At 38.8% G+C, this 22,124-nt stretch overlaps 1 long non-coding RNA gene across 1 annotated transcript; it reads right to left on the reverse strand.

The window, feature by feature from the left end:
* Positions 1-19,910: 19,910 nt before the first annotated feature.
* LOC148186429 (uncharacterized) lies at positions 19,911-21,221 on the reverse strand. Its single transcript, XR_015779638.1, has 3 exons — positions 21,161-21,221; positions 20,224-20,395; positions 19,911-20,103 (listed from the first exon to the last, which is right to left on the reverse strand). It is a non-coding gene; the product is annotated as an uncharacterized LOC148186429 (long non-coding RNA).
* Positions 21,222-22,124: the final 903 nt, after the last annotated feature.

A 22,124-nucleotide genomic window follows, 5' to 3' on the forward strand; every position in this document is an offset into this window, starting at 1 on the left:
TGTCGAATTTTCTGATGTATTACATAACAACAAATTGTAAAAGTCTGAAATAATACCCTTCCTTAAAGCATTCTTTATAAACAATTTTTCCAGTTGTGTATGAGGAACCTTATTAAGACCACCTTGATTGGTATTGACAAAACTTCTTAACTGTAAATATTTGAAGTAGTGTTTTCTGTCCAAATTAAACCTCGATTGTAGTTCCCCAAAGGACATAAAAACATCTGACTGTGGAGGGTAAAGGTTACAAATCGTTTTCAGTCCCCTTGATGCCCATATTTTAAATGTTACATCTGCCCTCCCAGGTATAAATGACTGATTACCCCAAACTGGGCTAAACTGTGACAAAAAGTTTGACTCATTCAGGTATTTTCTGACAACATTCCAGATTTTTACCATGTGTTTCAGAATCGGATTTCTGATCTGTTTAAGCATTTTTTTTGCCGTGTCAGAATATAGAAATGATGGAGGAGGTAATTTTAAATTATGTGACTCCATCTCTACCCAGTGTGGATTAACTTTTTCTGAAAAATAGAATGTCAGAGAGCGAAGTTGTGTAGCCCAGTAATACCACAAAAAATTGGGGCATTTTAACCCCCCTCGATCAAATGGCAAATAGAGGAGGGAGAGACGGAGTTTTGGTTTACCATTGTTCCAAATAAAACTGGTTACAACATGTTTTATCCATTTAAAGAAATCAGAAGGAGGAGGCAAAGTAATATTCTGGAATAGATACAACAACTTTGGTAGTATGGTCATTTTGAGAACATTAACTCTTCCCATCACCGATATAGGCAACTTCATCCACCTGTCAACTGAATTATTAATTTCCTCTTTTATTTTTTCATAATTAATTTTAACAGTCTGCTCTATATCTGCCACTATCTGTATCCCTAAATATTCAAATTGTTCTGTTATTTTAAAATTAAAATGTGTTATTTGTGGAGCAGGATTTGCTCGTTCTGTTGTATTTAACAGTAAAATGGAGGATTTAGTATGGTTCACTTTATAGCCCGAGATAATTCCAAACAACTGAATTACTTCCAACACTGCCGGGATTGAAGAGCTGAGCCTTGACAAAAACAAGATCACATCATCAGCAAACAAAGAAATCTTATGTTCGGTGGGGCCTATAGTAATTCCACAAATCTGAGAGTGTGCACGAATAGCCAACGCAAATGGCTCAACTGCTAAAGAAAAGAGCAGGGGAGAGAGAGGGCATCCCTGTCGACAACCTCTCTTGATTTCTATTGGCTTGGAAAAAATTTTGTTTGTTAAAATTTCTGCTGTAGGCTTACTATAAAGTATCTTAACCCATTTTATGAAATTGTTTCCCATTCCAAATTTCTCTAGAACCTTAAAAAGATAGGGCCATTCAACCCTATCGAAGGCCTTTTCAGCATCTAGTGACAGGAGAGCCGTATCTTTTTCCTCTTTTTTATAATAAAGGATATTTAATACCCGTCTTACATTATGGAACCCTTGTCTCCCACTTACAAAGCCATTCTGATCTTTATTTATTATGTCAGGAAGTATTTTTTGAATCCGCCTTGCTAATAATTTACAAACAATTTTAAGGTCAGAGTTGAGAAGACTGATAGGTCTCATATTCTCGCACTTGTTAGCAGGTTTACCCGGTTTTGGAAGGAGAATGATTAATGCTTGATTTAAAGTATCAGGGAGTGCATCCTTTTCAAATGTTTCTTTAAACATGTCTAGAAGTGGTATTAATAATTTATCCTTAAATTTTTTGTAAATATCTGCAGGAATACCGTCTGGTCCTGCTTGTTTACCTGATTTCATTCCATCAATGGCTTGTGCTATTTCCTCTTTACTTATTTCTAAGTCTAAGTTTGCTTTGGCATCGTCTGAAATGACTGGGATATTTAACCTGTTTAACGCAACATTAATGTCCTGTAAGCTACAGTTTTTTTTGGCTTCATATAATTTCTGATAGTAATCCCTAAAGGCATCATTGATATCTTTTGGATTTACTATTGTTTGGCCTTTGTCAACAATTGACGTTATTGATATTTTGGTTTCCAACTGTTTAATTTGCCACGCCAATAGTTTTCCTGCTCTGTCCCCTTGTTCATAAAACGTTTGTTTCAGCCTTAAAAGACTGGATGCTGCTTTGAAACTTGATTGCTTCTCATATTCCGCCCTTAAAAGCAATAATTCCTTTTCGGCTTCAGGATCACTTTTTTCAAAGACTTTCTTTTGGGTATATTTTATTTTGTTTTCCAAGTGTAGTTTATCCTGCTTTGCTTTTTTAGATTTATAACCTATATAACTAATAATGTGCCCTCTAAGAAATGCTTTAAAGGTATCCCACTTTGTACATGCTGATGTTTGGTTAGTATTTATTTGAAAAAACTCATCTATTTGCTTCCCTATATAATTGACAAACTCCTCATCCTGCAACCATTTATGCTGAAAACGCCATCTAGGTGGATCAGTACATATCGTTTCATCCCTATAAACTAAGCGACACGGAGCATGATCTGAAATTACAATATTGTCGTATAAACAATTTTTTACCTTAGATAATAAATCAGAAGAGATTAAAAAATAATCAATCCGTGAGTATGTCTGATATGTTGCAGAGTAACATGAGTAAACTTTGGTTTGTTGGTGTAATTCTCTCCAAATGTCAAGCAATTGTAAATCTTTCATGAATCTTTTTATAGTTAATCTGCTGTTGTTATGAGATTGGTCTGTACCTGTAGACCTATCCCAACTCGGAGCAAGCGTACAGTTAAAGTCCCCAGCGATTAGATATTTACCCGGCAGTGTTGCAAGCAAAAGAAACAGGTCCTCATAGAACCCTGAGTCATCTGAGTTAGGGCCGTACACATTTACCAAATTTAAGTTTTCTAGCAACATGGATCCTTGAATGATCAAATATCTGCCCCTCTTGTCTTTAATAACATTGTTGACACAGAATGGAACTGATTCATGTATTAGAGTCATCACTCCTCTTGACCGTGAAGAAAATGCTGCTGTATATACACCACCCTGCCACCTTCTCCTAACCCTTTTTTCATCCTCCTCCACTAAATGTGTCTCTTGCAGAAGTATAATTTTAGAGTCCATGTCCTTTAACTTCGTCATGACTTGCTTTACCTTTTTAAAACTCTGAAGTCCCCTGCAGTTCCATGTAACAAAATTAATATCTTTTCCATGTACCATTTTAACCGTTCAAATTAAATTTAACGAAAAGTTGAATGCTACCTCGCTCATCCAAGTAAATGACACATAAAAATAGAACAACATTTTTTCTAAGAAGCTTATAATGGCCCAACACAAGAACACGTCCAACCGGAACAAACCCCCTCCCCATTCCCCACCTCTGCAGGTAACCCTCCCTCCTCTTTACACCTCCCGTTAGTGCGTGTGGCTGTTCCACACTATGTGAGGAGCAGTCTAACCACTCTACTCTAACCAAGACAAAACCAAACAACCCCGCCGCTGCTCGCGCTTAACTGGAAGTAATTGTTTACTCTTTACCGCTCATCTATAGAGTAATTTGCATGAAAAGTCAGTCTTCATTATATAAACGTCTTACATCCTAAAGATATACGCAATAATGCCCATAGGCACCAATACAATCTCTTTGGCTTTGTGCAGACATCAAACAGATAATAAACGAAAATATAGCTCGGCTTATGAAAACTAGTGTCCATTCTTCACTTTAACACAGTAATTGTATCTATGTAATCTTGATTTACTTTTGGATTGGGTCTCCATGAGTAAAAATGTCTGTCATCCAAAAAAAGAGACGTATATTGTCATATTGTCAAACATGTGGGTCTATTTTCCACTGCTTTTCTTTCATGCTGAGTCGTCATTTGATGTGCATCATCTCCTTTTGTTGGTGTATCCTATCTTTTTCACCTAGTCACCTCGCCAGCCTTCACGTGGCACACAATACACACATACACTCCCCCGCTGCGCTCTGCTCTGAGGCCGGAGTCACATGCTGTCAGCATGGACTGACACGTTTCCAAGCACATGCCCTCTGTCTCTCTCTCTGACTCTCCTCTCTGTTTGTCTCTCCCTTGTTTTGTCTCCTCTCTATTTACCTTTTCTGCCTTTTTTTCCCTGCAATATTTCTTTGTCTCTCTCCTGATCCTCTGCTCCTATCTCACAAACACCAACAGCAAAAAAACAAACAAACAAACAGTTGAATTAATGGTATGGACTTGTGTGCTGGTGCATTTCCACATTTATGCCTCTTGGAGGTGAGTGGTGTGAGTCAGAAAGCAGAAATCAGGTAGAGAATGTCCACACAGCAGAGTGGGCCATTTTAATTTAGCCCTTTCATTTTTCTATGACACAGAGCATAAACAATTTGGACCCAGCAGAGCACCTCATTAAACGTCTGCTTTCTGCTCCCATTTCAATGTTCAGTTGATTGAAGTTATTGGTGTTGAGCCGAGGCATCCCTCAGTGAAGGAATGAATAAGTGATTATCCACCACAATTAACTTGAGTTGGCTTTGATTGGCTTCTCCAAAGCTGCAGATATATCGATGCTACAACAATCACCTCAGTGGGTCCTGTATATGGATGACAACAGTCGTTATCAACAGAGCTGCAGACTTGCATCCTGTGATTTGGACTCAAGTAAGACTTGAGCCACAAACCTGCTGACTTTAGACTTGACAAAATCAAAGGGACTTGCAATACGACTTTGACTAATGTACTGATTACTAATCAAATTAGTAAGGCAATACATTTGGTGAGGGGCACATAATGGCTTGGTTAGGACTCTTAAATGTAAAGTTTAGGACTTGGACTTGTATTGGGGATTATTTGTCTGACTAATTTGTCTAGTATTCACTTCTTGGTCTTGGTCCTGGTCTGGTGTTGGTCCTTGGTCTAACTTTTTGGTATTTACTTGTTGGTCTTCACTTAGAAGTTGTCTGTCTTGTGCCTTGACTTTACTTGTGACTTGGTGGTCTTGACCTTTGACTTGACTTGGACTTATTGGTCTTCATTTGGAATTTGTTGGTGTTCATTTATTGGTCTTTACTTGGGACTTGCCTGTCTTGACTTTGGGCTCATTGGTCTTGATCTTTGACTTGGGGGTTAACTTGTTGGTTTTCACTTGAAACATACCCGTCTTGAATAAGTGGTCCTGATTTGGGACTTGTTGGCCTTGACTGTTGACTTGACATTTGATATAGGACTTGATGGGGTTCACTTGTTGGTCTTGACTTGTCCTTCCTAGCTAATTGGCCTTTACTTCAGACTTGTTCTTGACATTTGACTTGACTGTGGGGTTACTTGTGATTTAATCTTTCTAAACAGAAATCTGCATATGAATGCAGAATCTGTAGGCAACATAGCCAAAAATGTTTGGCATCAGAAACGTTTTGGTTTCCATTCGTAGTGATCAATCGCTGGTGGAACGCACTGGTCGAAATGCAATCTTTGAACCAATTGCATATGCAGATATCTGTTTATAAATTGTCTCTAGATCAACAGCCATTGCTTCCAAGGTTTCTAATTGGACTGTACACAATAGCCAGTGCATGGATGAGGTAGTCTTGGCCTGAATATCCATTATCTAGATATATTTTGAACCCCCAAAATATTGTCCGTTACCCCTGAGGCTAAACTCATCAGACCGATAGCCGATGGTGTAACTTGCAAAACAAATGTTTTATCCTACTTCTGAGTTCTTGTTCATAAGACTGAGTTCATGTTCAATTAAAAAACTGTTAAACCAGGATGCCAATGTTGAAACGCCCATTAACTGTAACAGCCACACCCTTAGTTTCACTACTTCCTGCATCAAACACTGAATGCTGCCAGTGTCCAATTTTTGCATATGATGTTAATCCCTCAGAACATGTGCTGCTTCATTTGCCTCTTGTGGTTCTGATTGGACAGATTATCTCAGGTTATCATGTACAACACAATCAATCTTTGACCTAGCTTTAGCATGCTGGTGACAGCCTCTAGCAGACAGCCCTGTTGACCATTCACTTACTTTAATGATACAGTAAGTGTACTCTGTGTGCACACTTTAATCCATTTATTGGCAGAACTCCAGTTTAAGTCCTACCTGGGCTCAACCAAAGGTGAGAGAATTTTCCATGCCGCAGGAACCTGTTTAATAAGAGAGTGAGCCAAGTATCTTAACTGGGTTTCTCATAATCCGATGATGTTTACGCTCGTCTACTTGGAACCAGGTTTGTTTAATCAAATGGGTTAAGAACTGAATAGGTAAATATGGAGACTGATGCACCATTTGTCCAGCTGAATGGACAAAACACTGAGCGTCCTTTAGGCACGTATGTTATTTCCGGTTTACCAGTGTTGGTATGGCAACAGCAGCTGCTGTCCTGGTGGTACCCTCATCGTGCCTTCGGGCAGCCAGAGCAGAGTCAGGCCAGTGTCTGCAGAGCCAGCCGAGGCTTTGGAGTAAAGGAGGGAAGGAGGAGCAGGAGGACAATTTGTGTGTGTGATTGTATAAGTGTGTGTCTCGGGCAGGGTGTCCTCTGGCTGTTGTCACGGAAGCCCCTTGGAGGCTTGCCATCCTGCCTTCAGGCCAAGTGATTCACACAGGCGCTAATGTCACAGCGCTAACAAGTAACACACATTTAGTTGCTATGGAACTGGATCTGCTCAGTGACACACAAAATGAGGGAAAGGAAGTCCTTAAGAACAGGGCTTTACTGGCTTTTTTGAATCAGATACCATCATTTGAAACTGAAGCTTCTAAAAGCATTTTTTTTGTCTGAAAATTTATATCTTGGTATTTTAACCCCTAATGTTGACCTTCTTGAGGTTGTTGCAGATTCATGCATCTAATATTTTTTCAACCTTTGCAACTTTATTTTAAACTGTAGTGTTGATCTGAAAGGTTTCAAAGATATCAGATATGGCTGTATTTTGGGAAATATGTGTAAAATGATGCACAAATCCCTTTTTTCCCTTTTGGTGGAAAAAATCAGCCATAACAGATATGAAGTCTTCAGTTTAAATATGTCATAATATAGTCTTAATAAAAAGCTGCAGCAAGTTGATGCAGGATACACAGTATGTGATTATGTCAGACAAAACTACTTTCTCACATCTGGCCTTTTTGCCCTGCCCTTTATAAGCCCCCTCTTGTAACCTTGTGAAGACTACAGGCAGACTACTGCCACTCTGAAATATGAGCAACTTCAATTTTTGGATTTCTGTGACCTTTTTGAGGATGAAAGGCTGAAGGTTTGGTTTGTGAACTGGTTCTAAAACAACTATGGTATCAACCGAAACCAGGGAGTACAAACTGATGTTTACATTCCTCAAAAAAATGTTTTTTGTTTGATCAAGCAATTATTTTGATGGCAGAAATTTGAGAAAAATGGCTTCAAATGACTTATTTTGGTAAGTCCAATCCCCCCAAAGATTTAATGTGTGATAAATAACAACATGTCCTCGTACAATGGTTCCTATGATAACAAATTTGCACCCCACAATTGACACTACATACTTTTTTTCCTTTAGATAATTTTTTGGGCTTTTTGCCTTTATTAGAGATAGGAAAGCTCAAGTTTAAAGGGGGGGTGATATACAGCAAAGATGAGGACAGCTGTCTCTGTACATAGGGCTCTACCCAGGTAAACTAACTGGGCGCCCCACATTACATACTTTAAAGTTACATAATAAGACGTAAATGCATTTGGTTTAGGAAAGTAAAATCAAATACGTTAGGTTTAGGAATAGAAAAAATGGTGACAATTTACCTTAAGATATCTCAAAATTCACTTGGTTTAACGCAATTACAAACACTGGTCTCTTGGGGGAAAGTCCTGTGTTTGTTTGATGGGTCCACCAGCCGAACCTGCCTCCTTACATGAACAGCCTGTGTATAATTAAGAAAATAATTTTAGAAGCATATTTGCTTTGTGAATGACTTTAAATTTTGATCAGTTAATAAAACTATGGACATGAGTACGCATTTATTAATTTGTTTAATGGTTTGTCCATGTATTGTAAAATCTGAGTTTTTGTGCATTTTTATAACAATCAAATATATTTAAACTACCAGTTGAGATTCTTGCTGTCTTCACATGATTAATCATACTGCACAGTCTGCGCAGAGATGGTCAGCCACAATTAAAACAGTACAGAAATAGTACAGTGTAGTATCTCAAGAGCCAAAATAGTTGACTGCTGGCTTTGACCAGCTGATGGGAGGATTACTAAGTAAATCCTCTGGTGTCCTGGAAATCTTAACATACCACCTAAATGTGTTGGAGGGCACTTTCGATCATTACAGTTACACAGAACCAGAAGTGAGAAATGATCAATATGTTATCTGTAATTAGTATAAAGGAGTATGAGGTTGTACTATTGCTGTACAATGTGAATGCTTATCTGACATGTGCTTTACATGCTCCTACCCGACTAAACCTGCATCAAGAATAAAGGATTAGTCCTTGTCCTCGTAACCCACACTTATGTCACCTCATTGAGAAGAAAACCATGGCAGATACATGTGACTCAGACACATTAAAATTGGTTAAATGACTTATTGTAGTTCCTCTCTAAAAAATGACATTACTTTATTTTGTGTCTGTTAATTTCCCAGAGTGCATTTTGTAAAAAGTCCGCCTTCTCTCCATCTGCAGACTGAACATTGTTACGACAATAACAATGTGAAACCTTGGAGAACTGAGGAATAAGCATTTTCTCTGTTTCTAGGCAACATCATCTCCCCTGACTGCAGTTCACAGGATCAGAGGGGAGTTCGTGCTGTCACTCTTATGTATTCTGGTTAACGCGACCTAGTTTCACTTATACACTTGCACACTGCTCGCCTCTGAGCCAATCACCTCTTAATTAGACGATGGCTTACTTACGTGCTTTCTTTAACTTGCTCTGACCATTTATGCATCCTCTGCCTGCAGCAGTGGAAGCAGCTCTGAGCAGTCAGTTTAACCCTCAGTGCTCATCCACCTCCACCTTCACTTCAATAATATTGCTACAGTATTTCTGTCATTATCAGACGTCTGACTGATACAATAATCACAGCACAGTGTGGGAGGATGTTCTACAACAGCTTCTGGAGGAGTATCAGTCTGGTATAAAACATGCATCACCTGCAGCTGCTAATGTATTTTCTTACATAAATATGGCTTTCAAATTCGCTTTTTAGTGTCTCAGGATGTGCTAAATGTTGTCTCAGGGGCTTTGAGTACCTGACAAGAAGTGTGTTTTGCTGCTCTGATACAGATGATGTATTTGTATGACTTCACATTTCCCTGTCTAAAAGCCTGCAACGTCTTTCCTGGAAAAACTCTCCTGGTGTAGAAAAAGAGATACTCTTCAAATAAACAGAACCAGGTAAATTAGTGAGAGCCGCCCAAATTGGCTGAACAAACAAGGAAAACACGGAAACACCTTTAACAGACAGGTGGTGCCAATTAGGAAACCACAAAAATGTAAGCAAAACTCAAACTTTCCTTCACAGGATCAATAAAGTTATTGCACAACAACAGAGAATAAGATAAACTTTCTTGAGAGAAAAGATGCATTTTAAAAAAATTGCAAAAATGTATTGTTTAATCAAAAATAATCAAATAAAATGTTAAGATAATTAAGTTGCAGAAAATAATCTAAATACAGTTGGCAAAACAATCTCAACTCAAAGTCCACTCCACTTGTTCCTGAGCAATAACATTTTAGTGGATTCAGAAAGCCTTAGTTGCACTTGTATTGCAAAAATACCAAAACAATAATCAATGTCAGTGTTTACTTTGTTGTCTCGAAACTATTAACACTTGTCAAACTAGCGTGTGCTTTCTAAATTATTTAACTGTAGTATTGTTTGCAATAAAATTTTAATGATCACACCAGCTACGTGACACTACTACTCTATCTAAAAATAATGAATAGGGAGTCTGACGTATTTTTGCAAATTTGCGGTGGTGCTGTTGTAACTGATCTCCTCATGTCTTCCCGCCTGACTCCTGAGGCAGAAAGAGGTTAAGTAAGCATGTCAGTAAGCATGCATAAAAGCCACACTCAGGGGTTGTACGAGGTAAGACTCTGTTCGGGTTTGTGTCTCTTTGAGGCCGGAGCTCAAGAAGCCTCTCAGGGCACACAGCAGATGGTGACTGCAGTTTAGCACTGGCCCGATGACTTGACTGTGTCAGCAGTGTCTGCAGCACAAAGTATCCTACAGAAAAGATAAGGAGGATGTGACTCCATCCATTACTGATCTAGATCTCCATTTATTTTTGAACTCGAGGCTACTATGTGGGAATTGTAAAACTATTTTCTGCAAATTTCAGCACACGGGTGTTTTTATATTTAAAATTCTAACTTGCCAAATACCAAAAGAGATAAACAGACTCATAAATATAAGTGTGGTAATGGTAACCAAGTGGCAACCTCTGGGCCTGAAAAATAGAACATTCTGGCTGAAACATTTTATTAAGGCCCACAGTTATGCATATTAAAGGGTGAGATCGCTTGAATGACAGGCTGTCTGTGAGTTGTCTCCACAGTGTCAGATCCACTCATTGCTCATAAACATTGCCACTTACTCCTTCAATTACAGTCACTTCTGGCTCCAAAAACCGAATGCCTACGGCTGAGATGCCAAGCTTGACATTTCAAAACCGGAAGTCCGCAGACCAATGGGTAATGTCCATTGTTTTATACAGTCCAAGTTTTCAAGTTTAGAATTCATAACCAACAACAGTCATATGAAGCATGCTTCATAAGTATTACATTTTTACATCAATTACTATATGATAGTAGCAGTAAGCATTCAGACAAGAGGCCATCCATATATTTACTCCGCAGGCCTCACATTGGTTGTATTAGCCTTGTCTTGCTTCGAGCTTTGCTGCAGAAAGGCAAAAGAAACACTTGAGCTCTGGAGTTCCCATCCATTCAGTTTAACACTATCAACCTTTTGCTGCCATTAGATAAGTTACTGTAGCTTTAGCTAAAAAGCTAATGAACAAGTCCAGGAGCCTAAAAGTTCCTCTACACAAACATTATGTGCCAACCGTTTTGGTGACAAATTTTCCTATCTTTTTTTGTGTTCTAGTACACTCAGGTAACCAAAATTGTTTGGCCCAACAGCAGGTTCCCAGACTCAGATGTTGCATGATGCCAATACAGGATCAGCCAATACAAGCCTGGGCAAATACAAGCCTGATTGCTGCTCATAGTAACTGCAGTTCAAATTGGCTCAAATAACCAAAATCTAGCCCAAACATTTGGGCCAGAACCAGCTCACATTTATCCGAATACAGTGCAAACACTCAACTGCAATCAGCCTAATTTGGCTCCCTACCATGGAACCGATTAATATTTTTGCAATCACGTTTGAATCGTGTTGAATTGGAGATTATCTTGAAGAAAAGCTATCAAAAACCATGACCACTAGACTAAAACAGTAATATTTCTTCAAAGAAGCAGCACTTCCGCTATCGGTGCTTTTCCACCTTTTTTACAGAGCTTCTTTGCAGCAGACAGCATCCTCCATTTCCTGCTCTGTGGGACATTTTGGATGATTTTCTGTTGTTCCCTGTTGAGGACGAGACAGAGAACAGTACCAGCTATAAACCCACCACCGAGCCAGGCAACAAAGACACACTGAGACAAGCAGGCAGCTGTGTGGGCTGCATGTTCCCACTGAAACCATGTGCACTTTCTATCTTGCTTCCTGGAAAGGATTTAGTGGTAACATGAAGGGGGGATTTCAAACAGTTTTGTAAATAGGATTGTTTCATCCATTTGTACTGCCTGTTAGAAAATGATTTATTTTAGAGAATCAAGTCATGCATGCTTTAACCTTTTCCTGCGGGCATTTAAATTCTTTAAAGATCAAAAACCCGCTGATGTTTTTGACACAGTTTGATGTTCAGGAGATGAATAATAGCAGACCGTGGGAGCTACTGACTGTAGGTTCAGGCTCCATTTTCTGATCTTCCATCTCTAGAGTTATGGTCTTGCAGTAACACTCTTTACATCGTTTAGACAATGATTGTGATATTTAAGAGAAACCAAGGTCGACTTTGACTACTTTCTTTGGTATTGTAAAAGGATGACCATTTGTATTTAACTTCAACTTGCCTATAAGGAACACATTCTTTCTTTTATAAATAATTATTTTCAATTTTTTTAAAACTAAAATGCGCATTTGCTCTATTTAGTACACTATATTTGCCAATACAACCTTTCTTGGTGTGCTATATAGGATAACCAATAGCATATGGTAGCTTACATGAGCTGCAAACAATAGATATTTGTACCTCTATTTAGGATGCACTATGTCTAGCTTTTACCATTAACTTGTAGCATCATCATAAGTACCATCTTTTTGGTTCTGCATGCAAAGTCAGAGGAGCATATATATGTAGCAGCAAACCGCTAAGATATAGCCTGGTGGGGTAATGGTGGAGAATGAAATACTCATGCTACCACTGTGTTTGTTGTAATTCAAGCTTTTCAGTGGTTTGTTGTAGTAAGATGGTCCAGACGCACATCAGTGCATATGTACCCCATTGCTAACTAATCGCTGCCTCTTTGCACTGCACTCATGCAGCGATTACTGATGATATTGAGGAGTTATGCTGTTATTTAGCGCTGTTTATGGATTTGGTACTGTTAGCTGCTAGCTGCCAGCTGCTAGCTGTCACCTCCATTGAGAACAGTGTTCAGACAACCCATACACTTTTGCATAGAGCCCCTTTACGCTTGATTTATGCTTGACACATCTGCAAGGGTTGCAAATGTCTGCACAGCCAGTGTACCATCCTGCAGTCAGACACGCTGCTTCATGGGGGTCTAGTGCAGCAGAGTCTTTTTTTTGGAACAATTCTGCATAATTTCCATGCGACTGCCAATGCAGAAAGCATAACTGAGGAATTGGTCTTGGGCAGATCAGATGGCCATCTGATAGCAAAAAAAGTGCACTTGCCACTTTTTAAATTATCATTTATTTATTTAGGTTGTTGAAAAGGTTAAAATCCATCCTGCAACTGCAACAAGGGTTCTGTTCCTCTGCTGGCTTTAGCCAAACAGCAGGCTCATGAGCCAACGCCTTCCCTCCAGACTGGAAAACTAAGACTGATTCAGTCAGATCAACAGAGATGTTGCTGATTCTGGAATTAATCTAGATGCAAAACGCAGAAAAGTGTTGACGATGCCTCAGACTGGCTTTAATCATTTCAACAACTGGCCGGTGTTGTCATTTTTCTGGTCCAGACTTGCTTTTATGAACGTAAGTTACATGATCATAGCTTAAGGCAGTTGTCCTTATTTCTTCTTACTTTTTTTCTTTACAAGAATTTTCACACAACTTCACACATGTCAGAGTGACTTAAATGACTTTAATAACTATAATCTGCTCTGCCACTACACAGTTTTTTAAGACAGCACATTGTTGTCATGTGAAAAGCTAATTAAAGACTGTCACCTTCAGTGGTTATTAACACACCTAACACATTTTATTGACATGCTTTTCTCATCCACACCTTCATACCTTTTGAGTGAGGCATTTTCTTTATAACCAGAATGAAATGATATCAGATCTGTCATGATATAAAGGGACTGCCTTCCTGTGGCTTCTTCGCCACCACTGCTACAACCTCAGACTACTTTTTATATTATTTATCAAAAATAATCACTAAAGATGAGTTACAGAGATGACTGTGGGAGCTACAAACAGCGAGGCAGGTCAATCAGATAGCCTGTTTGATGGGTTTTTATCACGCTGAGATGAAAACATGACAGACTTCAAAATAAGGAACATTTGTAATCTCCATCTGTTAATGAGGAAAGGAAAAGGTTATCAGAACCGCAGCAGGAAACGAAAAGATGATTTATTCCTTCTCATTCACTGTCTTTATTCAGGCCAGTGTATCAATTTGAAACCCGCAGGCTTTGTGCTCGAGGCATTCGGCCTTTTCGTTAATGGCATTCATGAGATGACAGCTTATATCACCAGTGGTCTTTATGACAGTTATTTATTCAGCCTGGGGAAAATGTGAATAAATTGAATCAAGAGGAAAAATGTGAGAGATTTTAAGGGACTGTATGAAAATGACTGGGGTGGGGAGGGTAGCTGATCCCTGTGGTTGACTCTTTTAGCTCTGTTTTTGATCTCCACCAACTCCTGAGAGAAATACCTGTCTCTCTCTACACTACCACTGAGAGATGTATATCTTAAAAGTGGCGCCTAAAAATTTGGTAAAACTTTAATTAACAGCCTGGACTATTATTTGCTAAACCCAACAGGCTTCTATAGGACAAGCGTCTATATGGGACGGGCTTTTATATCTTTTTACAAAAAACTGTTACTCAGCACAGATGGGAAATACAATCAAATTGTTTATTTAAACCACTTTTTGCATTTGTGTTGTTTACTATGCCAGTATTATTTTGTGCTTTTGGTTTCGGTACAATGAACTGAATGATTCTTGCGAAGGTAACCGTGTGTAGCATATCCACATTGACAAAAGTTGTAAACTGGTATTTTTATGCGTGATCCACACAGCAAACTAACGTTATCTCCAGAGGGTAGCCAACAACTCAGAACTTCTATAAAAATGAACTCGCAACCATAACAGGCTTCTAATTGAGACAGGCCTTTATTTGTCAATATGTGTAGCCACACCCAGCTAGTAGAGGGGACCGGCCATTTAATTGGGACTAGTCTTATATTTGAAGTTTTACAGTAACTTTACTGTGGTGCAGCAAAGATATTATACATTGCCAAGATTACCGACTCAAATCTAACCACCGTCATTGCTTGTGGATGGTTGGGTGGGTGGTGAGGTGGATGATTTTGTTGTTACTACAAAATATTTACTCACAGCGTGGTTCTTCGATTATGTCAGCAACTTGTGGAAACAATAGGCAGCTGAATCCATGCAAGGTGTGATATAGATAACTAGAAAACATGTGGACTGTGTGTTGCTTAATGGAATTCATCCCCAAGCACATTCTGATTTATAACTCCTGTACAGTTGTGCTACATCAAACTTTGGCCATCAATCATGATGCTAGCTAGTTAGTTTTACTTTCACCCTTATATATTGTTATTTGCATTGCAAGATTATCCTAGCAGAGGCTGGTCACTTGCATAAAAAAATCAGCTGACTGTGTTTTCTTTCTTTCCTGAGACAGATGAGAATGAAAAACCCTTACATCATTTACAGCTTTGGGAAGTGAAGAAATATGGAACAAGATGAGGAGACCTAGAAAAAAAAGAGAGAAGGTGATGGAGATGATTTGTGCTGTTCAACACAAACAAAAACTGACCTGATTTTCGCAGTGTCATCATAACCACAAAGATATGCAGGTACAGTGTCTTTGGTGATTACAGTTAAACCTTTTAGTGCATTTTAGCAACAATATTTTTACTGAATTTCCTTTAAGCAAAATACTCTTATGTGAATATTAGTTCCCTCGATTTTATATGCACTGCCTTCATCAAGGTTGAAAGGAGTGATTTATAGGGATGAGCAAGTGCCCTAATATCTGTATCTGTTCAATCAACTCAATTATCTGAGTTTGTATTTGTACTTGAAATGGGTGGCATTTAAAGCTGGTGTGCCTTCAATTGGGTGGAACTGAACCAGAAATTATTTGAAACCTGATACTGATCTGGTTCAGAAGTTGCTATATATGTTTTTTATTGGACAAATATTTACAGAACAATTTTAGGATTGAGCTTAAGATCATTTTTTGATTGCAAGAGTTAAGAGATTGAACACAGCTACCCAAATAAGGATTTTCTTCATCAGGAGTATAGATGTAGACACATGTTGCTTGGATATTACTCATACTTAAAAAGTACTCATGAGAAGTTCAAACAAGTATATTGATGCACAAATTAATTGCACAGAAGAAAAATGTCCTTCTGTGTAAAGGCCTTTAACGTGCTAATTGAATGCATCCCAAATATTGCGGCATTCCAGCCACTCTATTTTTGAACTACCTGAACCATTGTTACCTCTTAAGTGAACAAATAAATCGGGGAAAGGCAGCAGCTCTGTTCACCTCAAGTTAAAATAAAACATAAATCTGTGGTAAGAAATTTTTGAAGACCTTCCCCTGCTCTGCCAAAACTTCCAGATTACCCTCTCTCCTGCAAAAAAGAACGATGTGCGTGCAGTCCCTAACAGTGACAATGACAGTTGATAAATTTGCAGAACATCACTGTTATTCAACAGATGGCAATACAAGAGTTTGCAGAGTTTTACACACAGCTTAACACTGCCACCAATCATTCTACATTGTGCGCTTTGTGTGTGTGTGTGAGTGTGTGTGTGTGTGTTCGTGTCACTGCTGTATTTTCAGATGGAGCTGCTCCAAAAAAACATGCCACAAAGTGCATCAATCACAGATCATCCAAAGTCCTCTATGTCTTGCATAACAGCTCTGCATTCCAGGTAGGATCCCAGCTTGGGCTAATGCCCCTGTGGACTGAATACGGATTCATTTTGCACAAAAAAGTGAAAATATTTCATACCAAGTGGGTATAGATATGCTGTATATACGTTTACAAACAGACACACACACACACACACACACACTGACCAAACTCCTGCCAGATTTTATCTGTGGAGGGGCAGCGGTGAGATGAGAGGAACTCTATTTGAGTTCCTCTCATTTAGATGAGTGTATGCAAAAGCTTTTTTTGATTTCATTTCATACTCTTCCATGTTAAAACATTTCATGACCCGCGGTCACTGTGACCTCCCTTCACTTCAGCTTCTACTGTTTATTCACCGACCTCCTCATGACTACTCAATGAGGATCCATCTGTTTCCTCTGTGACATGAAATGGACAGGCCGATGTAGGCAGAGAGGCCGCTCACTGAGGCTGCAGGTTAAGCGTGAGAGTGCAAAACTGACTGATTGACTTTGCTTTCCAGAGCCAAACATTATCTTAATCGACCGGATGAGGTGTGTTGTTGCCAAGCTGGTCGTTCACTCTCACTATCTCTCTCTTGCTCTGTGAACCACTGGCTGGCTGCATGTCACCCAGATCACAGTCAAGAACCCTCAGCGCACAATCATTCCAGTTGCTGAATAATACAAAGCAAACAGTGACCTACTTTCGAAGTAGGGAACATGCTAAAGTGAAGACATGGAGCGGATTCTGGCAGGGAGGCGGACTGAGGGCGGAGCAAATGCGGATCAGGGGGCGGGGGGAACGTTGACGGACGGGTTTTGGTATTGGTTTGTGTTAAGTTTTTGGAGAAAAGAGGCGTGCCTGCGTTGTCCAGACAGGAGCAGCGAGCATGGTGTGCCATGTGAGCTCCTGAGTCCGCTCCAGACAGCCTCACCGTCCCCAGCCGCCGCTTGTGTCCTCCTGTAAATGTGATTAAACAGGCAGGCACAAGAATACTGCAGCAAGCCCCTATCCTGGAGGCCTCCCTGTGCAAGGAATGCAGTTCAGAAACAGGGCCTCACACATGTGTCACACCATCAATCTGGGCAATGTACACTTTCTGACCCTGTACCCGCCCTTCTGCATTCCTGCTACTTTCCACCTTTTGTTTATATCGTGTTTATCGCGCTTGGAGGTGCAGGTACGATGTGCTGTTGCACTTGTTGCCAGGGCACTTTCTGCTGCTCCGTCATCGTGTAGGCAGAAAACTGACAGGAAACCAAAACACACACATAAATCACACAATTTACGAAGAGGACAGCCCCCCACCCCACCCCCCCATGTTCAAAACACCTAATTATCATATTGGCCTTAATTTATTGCCACAGACATTTTTGAAATAAATCACATAGTTATTTGGGGGTTAATAACAGGTTTATCAGGGCTGGTTATGTTTTGTAATGAGTGTAATTAATAAGTTCTCCAACGCGTAATGACTTTTAATCATCTGGGGCTCTCTATTAGGCTGAAAACATACATTACGCCTTTGAGCAGGAGGCAGTTATTTAATGGATAAAAGAGATGACTGTATTATTTTCCTCTGTTTAAAGAGGCAACTATTTCATGTAAAAACAGCCCCTTTGTAAATAATTGAAATAAAAATTGTAAATGCTGCAGATTCACCCTGTTTGCAATAAGATAAAATCCTAATGTGGGCTAATGTGTCAGCAAATGAGTCTCTTTTCGTTTCTGTTGGTACGAGTAAACTCTACTGCAGCTTATTGTAGTCACGAGTAAGTATCCAAACATGCTACAAAAGTTGCCCAACCACATACTATAGACAAACAAAGATGTAGCGCTGACGACCTCACCTAGGTTTAAACTCAACATGTTATCCTTGAGGGGAATTCCTCTTGCACCCAGGTGAAACAAACAAAAAGAAAATCTTGAAAATCCATTAAATACTATAAAAACTGGAAATGAAAACACATCCATCCAACTAATTCTGAAACAATGGATTTTTTGGGTCCCGCAGAAACAAGCTCACATACCAGGACCTTTTATTTTGATGTTTTGAACTTGGTAGCAAACAGTTGCTTATTTACTAATGCAGCAGTTAACTCCTGGAAACCTGAGCAAATCGCCTTAATCTCTTTTAAAAACATGGGAGGAACTTAGTCAGCAAGAAATGACCTGAAATTAGCAAGAAATTAGTAAAAGGTTATAATAAAATTACCTAAAAATGTGCATTCAAAAAAAGAAAAGAAAAATGGTGGGAAAAAACAAACAAAACAAAAAGTGCTAAAATGTAAATTTAATTCACTTTAAATATGTGGGTATAATTATTTTTAAATATTTTTCTCTCTCTCTCACTCTGTTTCTCTCCCTTTTTCTTCTTTAAAAAAACCCCCAAAAAACTACGTTTCACTTGCACTTGCGAAAGGTGTCTAAAAGTGATGTCAGTTCAGGTTACAAAGGGTTAAGGAGCAACATTATCATTCTTGGACTATCCAGATGGCCCAAAATTCTAAAGCCCTGTTAGTCCAAAAAATGTCTGACTGTGCATTGTGTCTTCTCAAAATACACTTCAGTTTTCACAGGAAGTGAACAGTTTCTAGATGCATACAGTCAAAATGAACTTACAGCTTCCATAAAATGCTTCATAGATTGAGTTGGTCACACTAAGCAGCTCACAGAAGTGGACATCTATATCTGAGAGGGAAATGTGGGACACGTCTCCAGCACTGCTTCCAGCAGCAGTATGGATACTGTATGTGGGCCTCATCGGCTGGTAAAAATAGGTCAGTGTACACAGTCTTGAACTGGGCTGAAGTTCACTGCTGAAAGGTAGGTTTGGGTGATTTCTCCTGAACTGGCATATGATATCCACAGTGAAACATCATGATGGATGATCGTGTCGCCGTTTATTGATATTTTCCCTACACAGGAAATATTCTTAGAGTAATGTGTAGAACAAGATATGGTTCAGTCAAAACATTTCATGACCAAGTTCACTCCTTCACCACTGATATGTTGATTTCTACTAAACACTTTTCAATTGGTTGTCTATGGGACCTGATGTAGAAAGACACATAACAGTAATCCGGTGTGATCCAAAGCAGCAACAACAACAACAAAATGTATGGGGTTAGTTTTACTAAAATGACAGTTATTTAATATTTTTATGCCTCAGTTTTGGCTATAGATGTGGCTGAAGGTCTTGTGTTTTCAGATTGTCTGTTCCTACCATTCTTGGAATGCAGTATCTCAAGAATGCCTTGGCACCAACATGATGAACTGATTCTATTTTGGTGGTCAAAGTTCATGGTCACTGTGACTTTGTTGTTCTCATTCTTGTGAAAGCAAGATCTCAAGAATACTCAGAGGGAATTATTATTATTATTATTTTTAATTTGGCACACATGTCTACATGGAATCAAAGATGAACTGATTAGATTTTGGTGGGCAAAGGTCAAGGTCAGTGTGATCTTGCATTCAACTTATCGTTGTGAATGAGATAGCTCACAAACAACTTGAGGGAATTTCTTCAAATTTGGCATAAATATTCATTTGGACTCAAGCGGCCCACCGCAGCGTCACCATGAGCGTCAGCGTCAGAAAAAAAAAAATATATATATATATTTTTAAGCCTTTATTCAGTGATTTTACTGGTTTAAATCACATGGTCGGTCTTTCTGGAGTGGATAATTCAGCTTCTGGCAATAGCCTCCTGAATATCTAGGTCAGAAAAAAAGGTGAGCACACATTAGCAGGTGCTGGGCTAAAACAGTGTTGGATAAACACTTTTTTTTTAAACGTCAAACTGCTTTATTCAGTGTTTTTACTGGTTTAAATCACCTGGTCTGATTGTGTTGGCGATGAAGAGACCTCTGTGGATAATCGGACTTCAGGTAAAAACCTTGTGAACAATGAAGACTGCGATAAATCTAACCAGGGGAAGTTTCAGCTGGTTGCAATCTGCAATTCTGGATCTTTCAATCATAATTTAAATGTTTAAGACGATGCATTCCTAAAAACAAAAAAAAAAAAAACAAAAAAAAAAAACACTGTTTTATTACACACAACATGTAGTTTTGCTCTTGCACATGCTGCTAACTGACCCTGAACAAAGCCTTTCAAAGATATCTTTAACCGAAAAAACAATACAGCACGAAGTTTTCAATATGTCACTTTATTGGGACAATGGGCCCATTTGCCATATTGCAACCTAGAGCTGTGAAGAATGAAACTAAGGAAGGTATTCTGGGCTTAATTGGATCATTTTAGTGTCCCATGATAGTATAAATGCTGTGTCAGAGGTTTTACCATGACACAAACAAAAAGACTGGACAGATATAATGTATTGAGTGGTCAGAGTTCTACCTTCATGGATTATCTGAGGTAATACTCAGCTATCTTGAACTGAATAAGTGATTATTTAGAGGGCTTGACTTCTGACCTCAGCCACAGGTAAAGAACTAATGCAGCTGTCCTCAGACACTCATTGTTTCCAACATATACTCAGTGCATTGTGCAGTGCAGGCATAAAGCATTCTCAGCTTGGGCTTAGGCTAAGGTTTGCATGTCCTTTAAAAATTTGACACTTTCATTATAAGTAATAGGAAGAACCAAAAAATAACTGACAAAAAATTTAAAATCTCTTCCATATCTTTTTATCTGCTGAAAGTTACCATTTGCAAAATCTTTTTTTTTTCTTAATGTTGCGCTCTTTCCTTTGGCTGATTTAATATGACTTGCATGAGCAGTCAGGATTTTATCATTTTCTTGTACCCACCCTCTAACTTTTCCATCTTTTCACAGAGTTGTTTTGAGTGTTTCCACACAGTGATGTTTTGTCACAATACTGACTCATGAAAGGCCAGACCTGTATTTATACTACCATCAGCTGAACCTCCTTGATTACACACAGGTGATCTCCATTTGACTCATTATGTGACTGCCTGCACTGCTGCTGATTCAGGTGTGCCCAGTCAAAAATGGGTTGAAGTATTTTATATTTTTATCTCATTTAGATGACTTTAAAATTCCACTTTTATATTTAATTTTTTTTTATTGATCATTTTTTATTGATCATTGTCAAAAAGCCACATTACATTGCTTCGATTCAGCAATGTGAGACAATAAATTTTAAAACATCCAAAATGGGTGAATATGTTTTATTTAGGATGATCATTTTGACTGTTTTGATCTTTTCAAAAACACAGGAGTAGTTCACAACTTCCAGAGTGCTTATATTATGGTCTTATTTCATGCAAGTGTTGCATAACAATTATAATTTACTGTGAAACTCATTATAGGTTAAACACTGCTCAGAGAGGTTCATTATGATACTTGTGATGTTTGAAATATTTTCTAAGGACATCATGGCACTACACCCTTTAGAAAACAAATACAAACTGGAGAATAAAACTGCTGGAAAAACAAAACAAAAAAGCACACTCGTTCTAGAACATTTTTTATGTTTGTTAAACTGATTTACGCCACATTTCAGATCTTAATCAGACAGTGGTGTGGAAGAAAACACTGTACTTTATCAGAGCAGCTCTGAGGAGGCCTCTTGTTGTTTCGAGTGGTCACTGTGGGCTCACTGATGTTGCATGTGGGCCCGAACGTGGTCACCTTTAACTTTATTCTGCATGTGTACTTGAGCAGGGCAGCTTCTGATGCCCCCCCCAAAAAAGAAGCCATTTCACAAAAGACATTTTAAAAAATGTGACATGTCCAAATAATTTAAACTC

Source organism: Plectropomus leopardus, chromosome 18 (assembly GCF_026936395.1).
Source record: "Plectropomus leopardus strain MGB_pleo_1.0 chromosome 18, ASM2693639v1, whole genome shotgun sequence".
Classification (NCBI taxonomy): Eukaryota; Metazoa; Chordata; class Actinopteri; order Perciformes; family Serranidae; genus Plectropomus; species Plectropomus leopardus.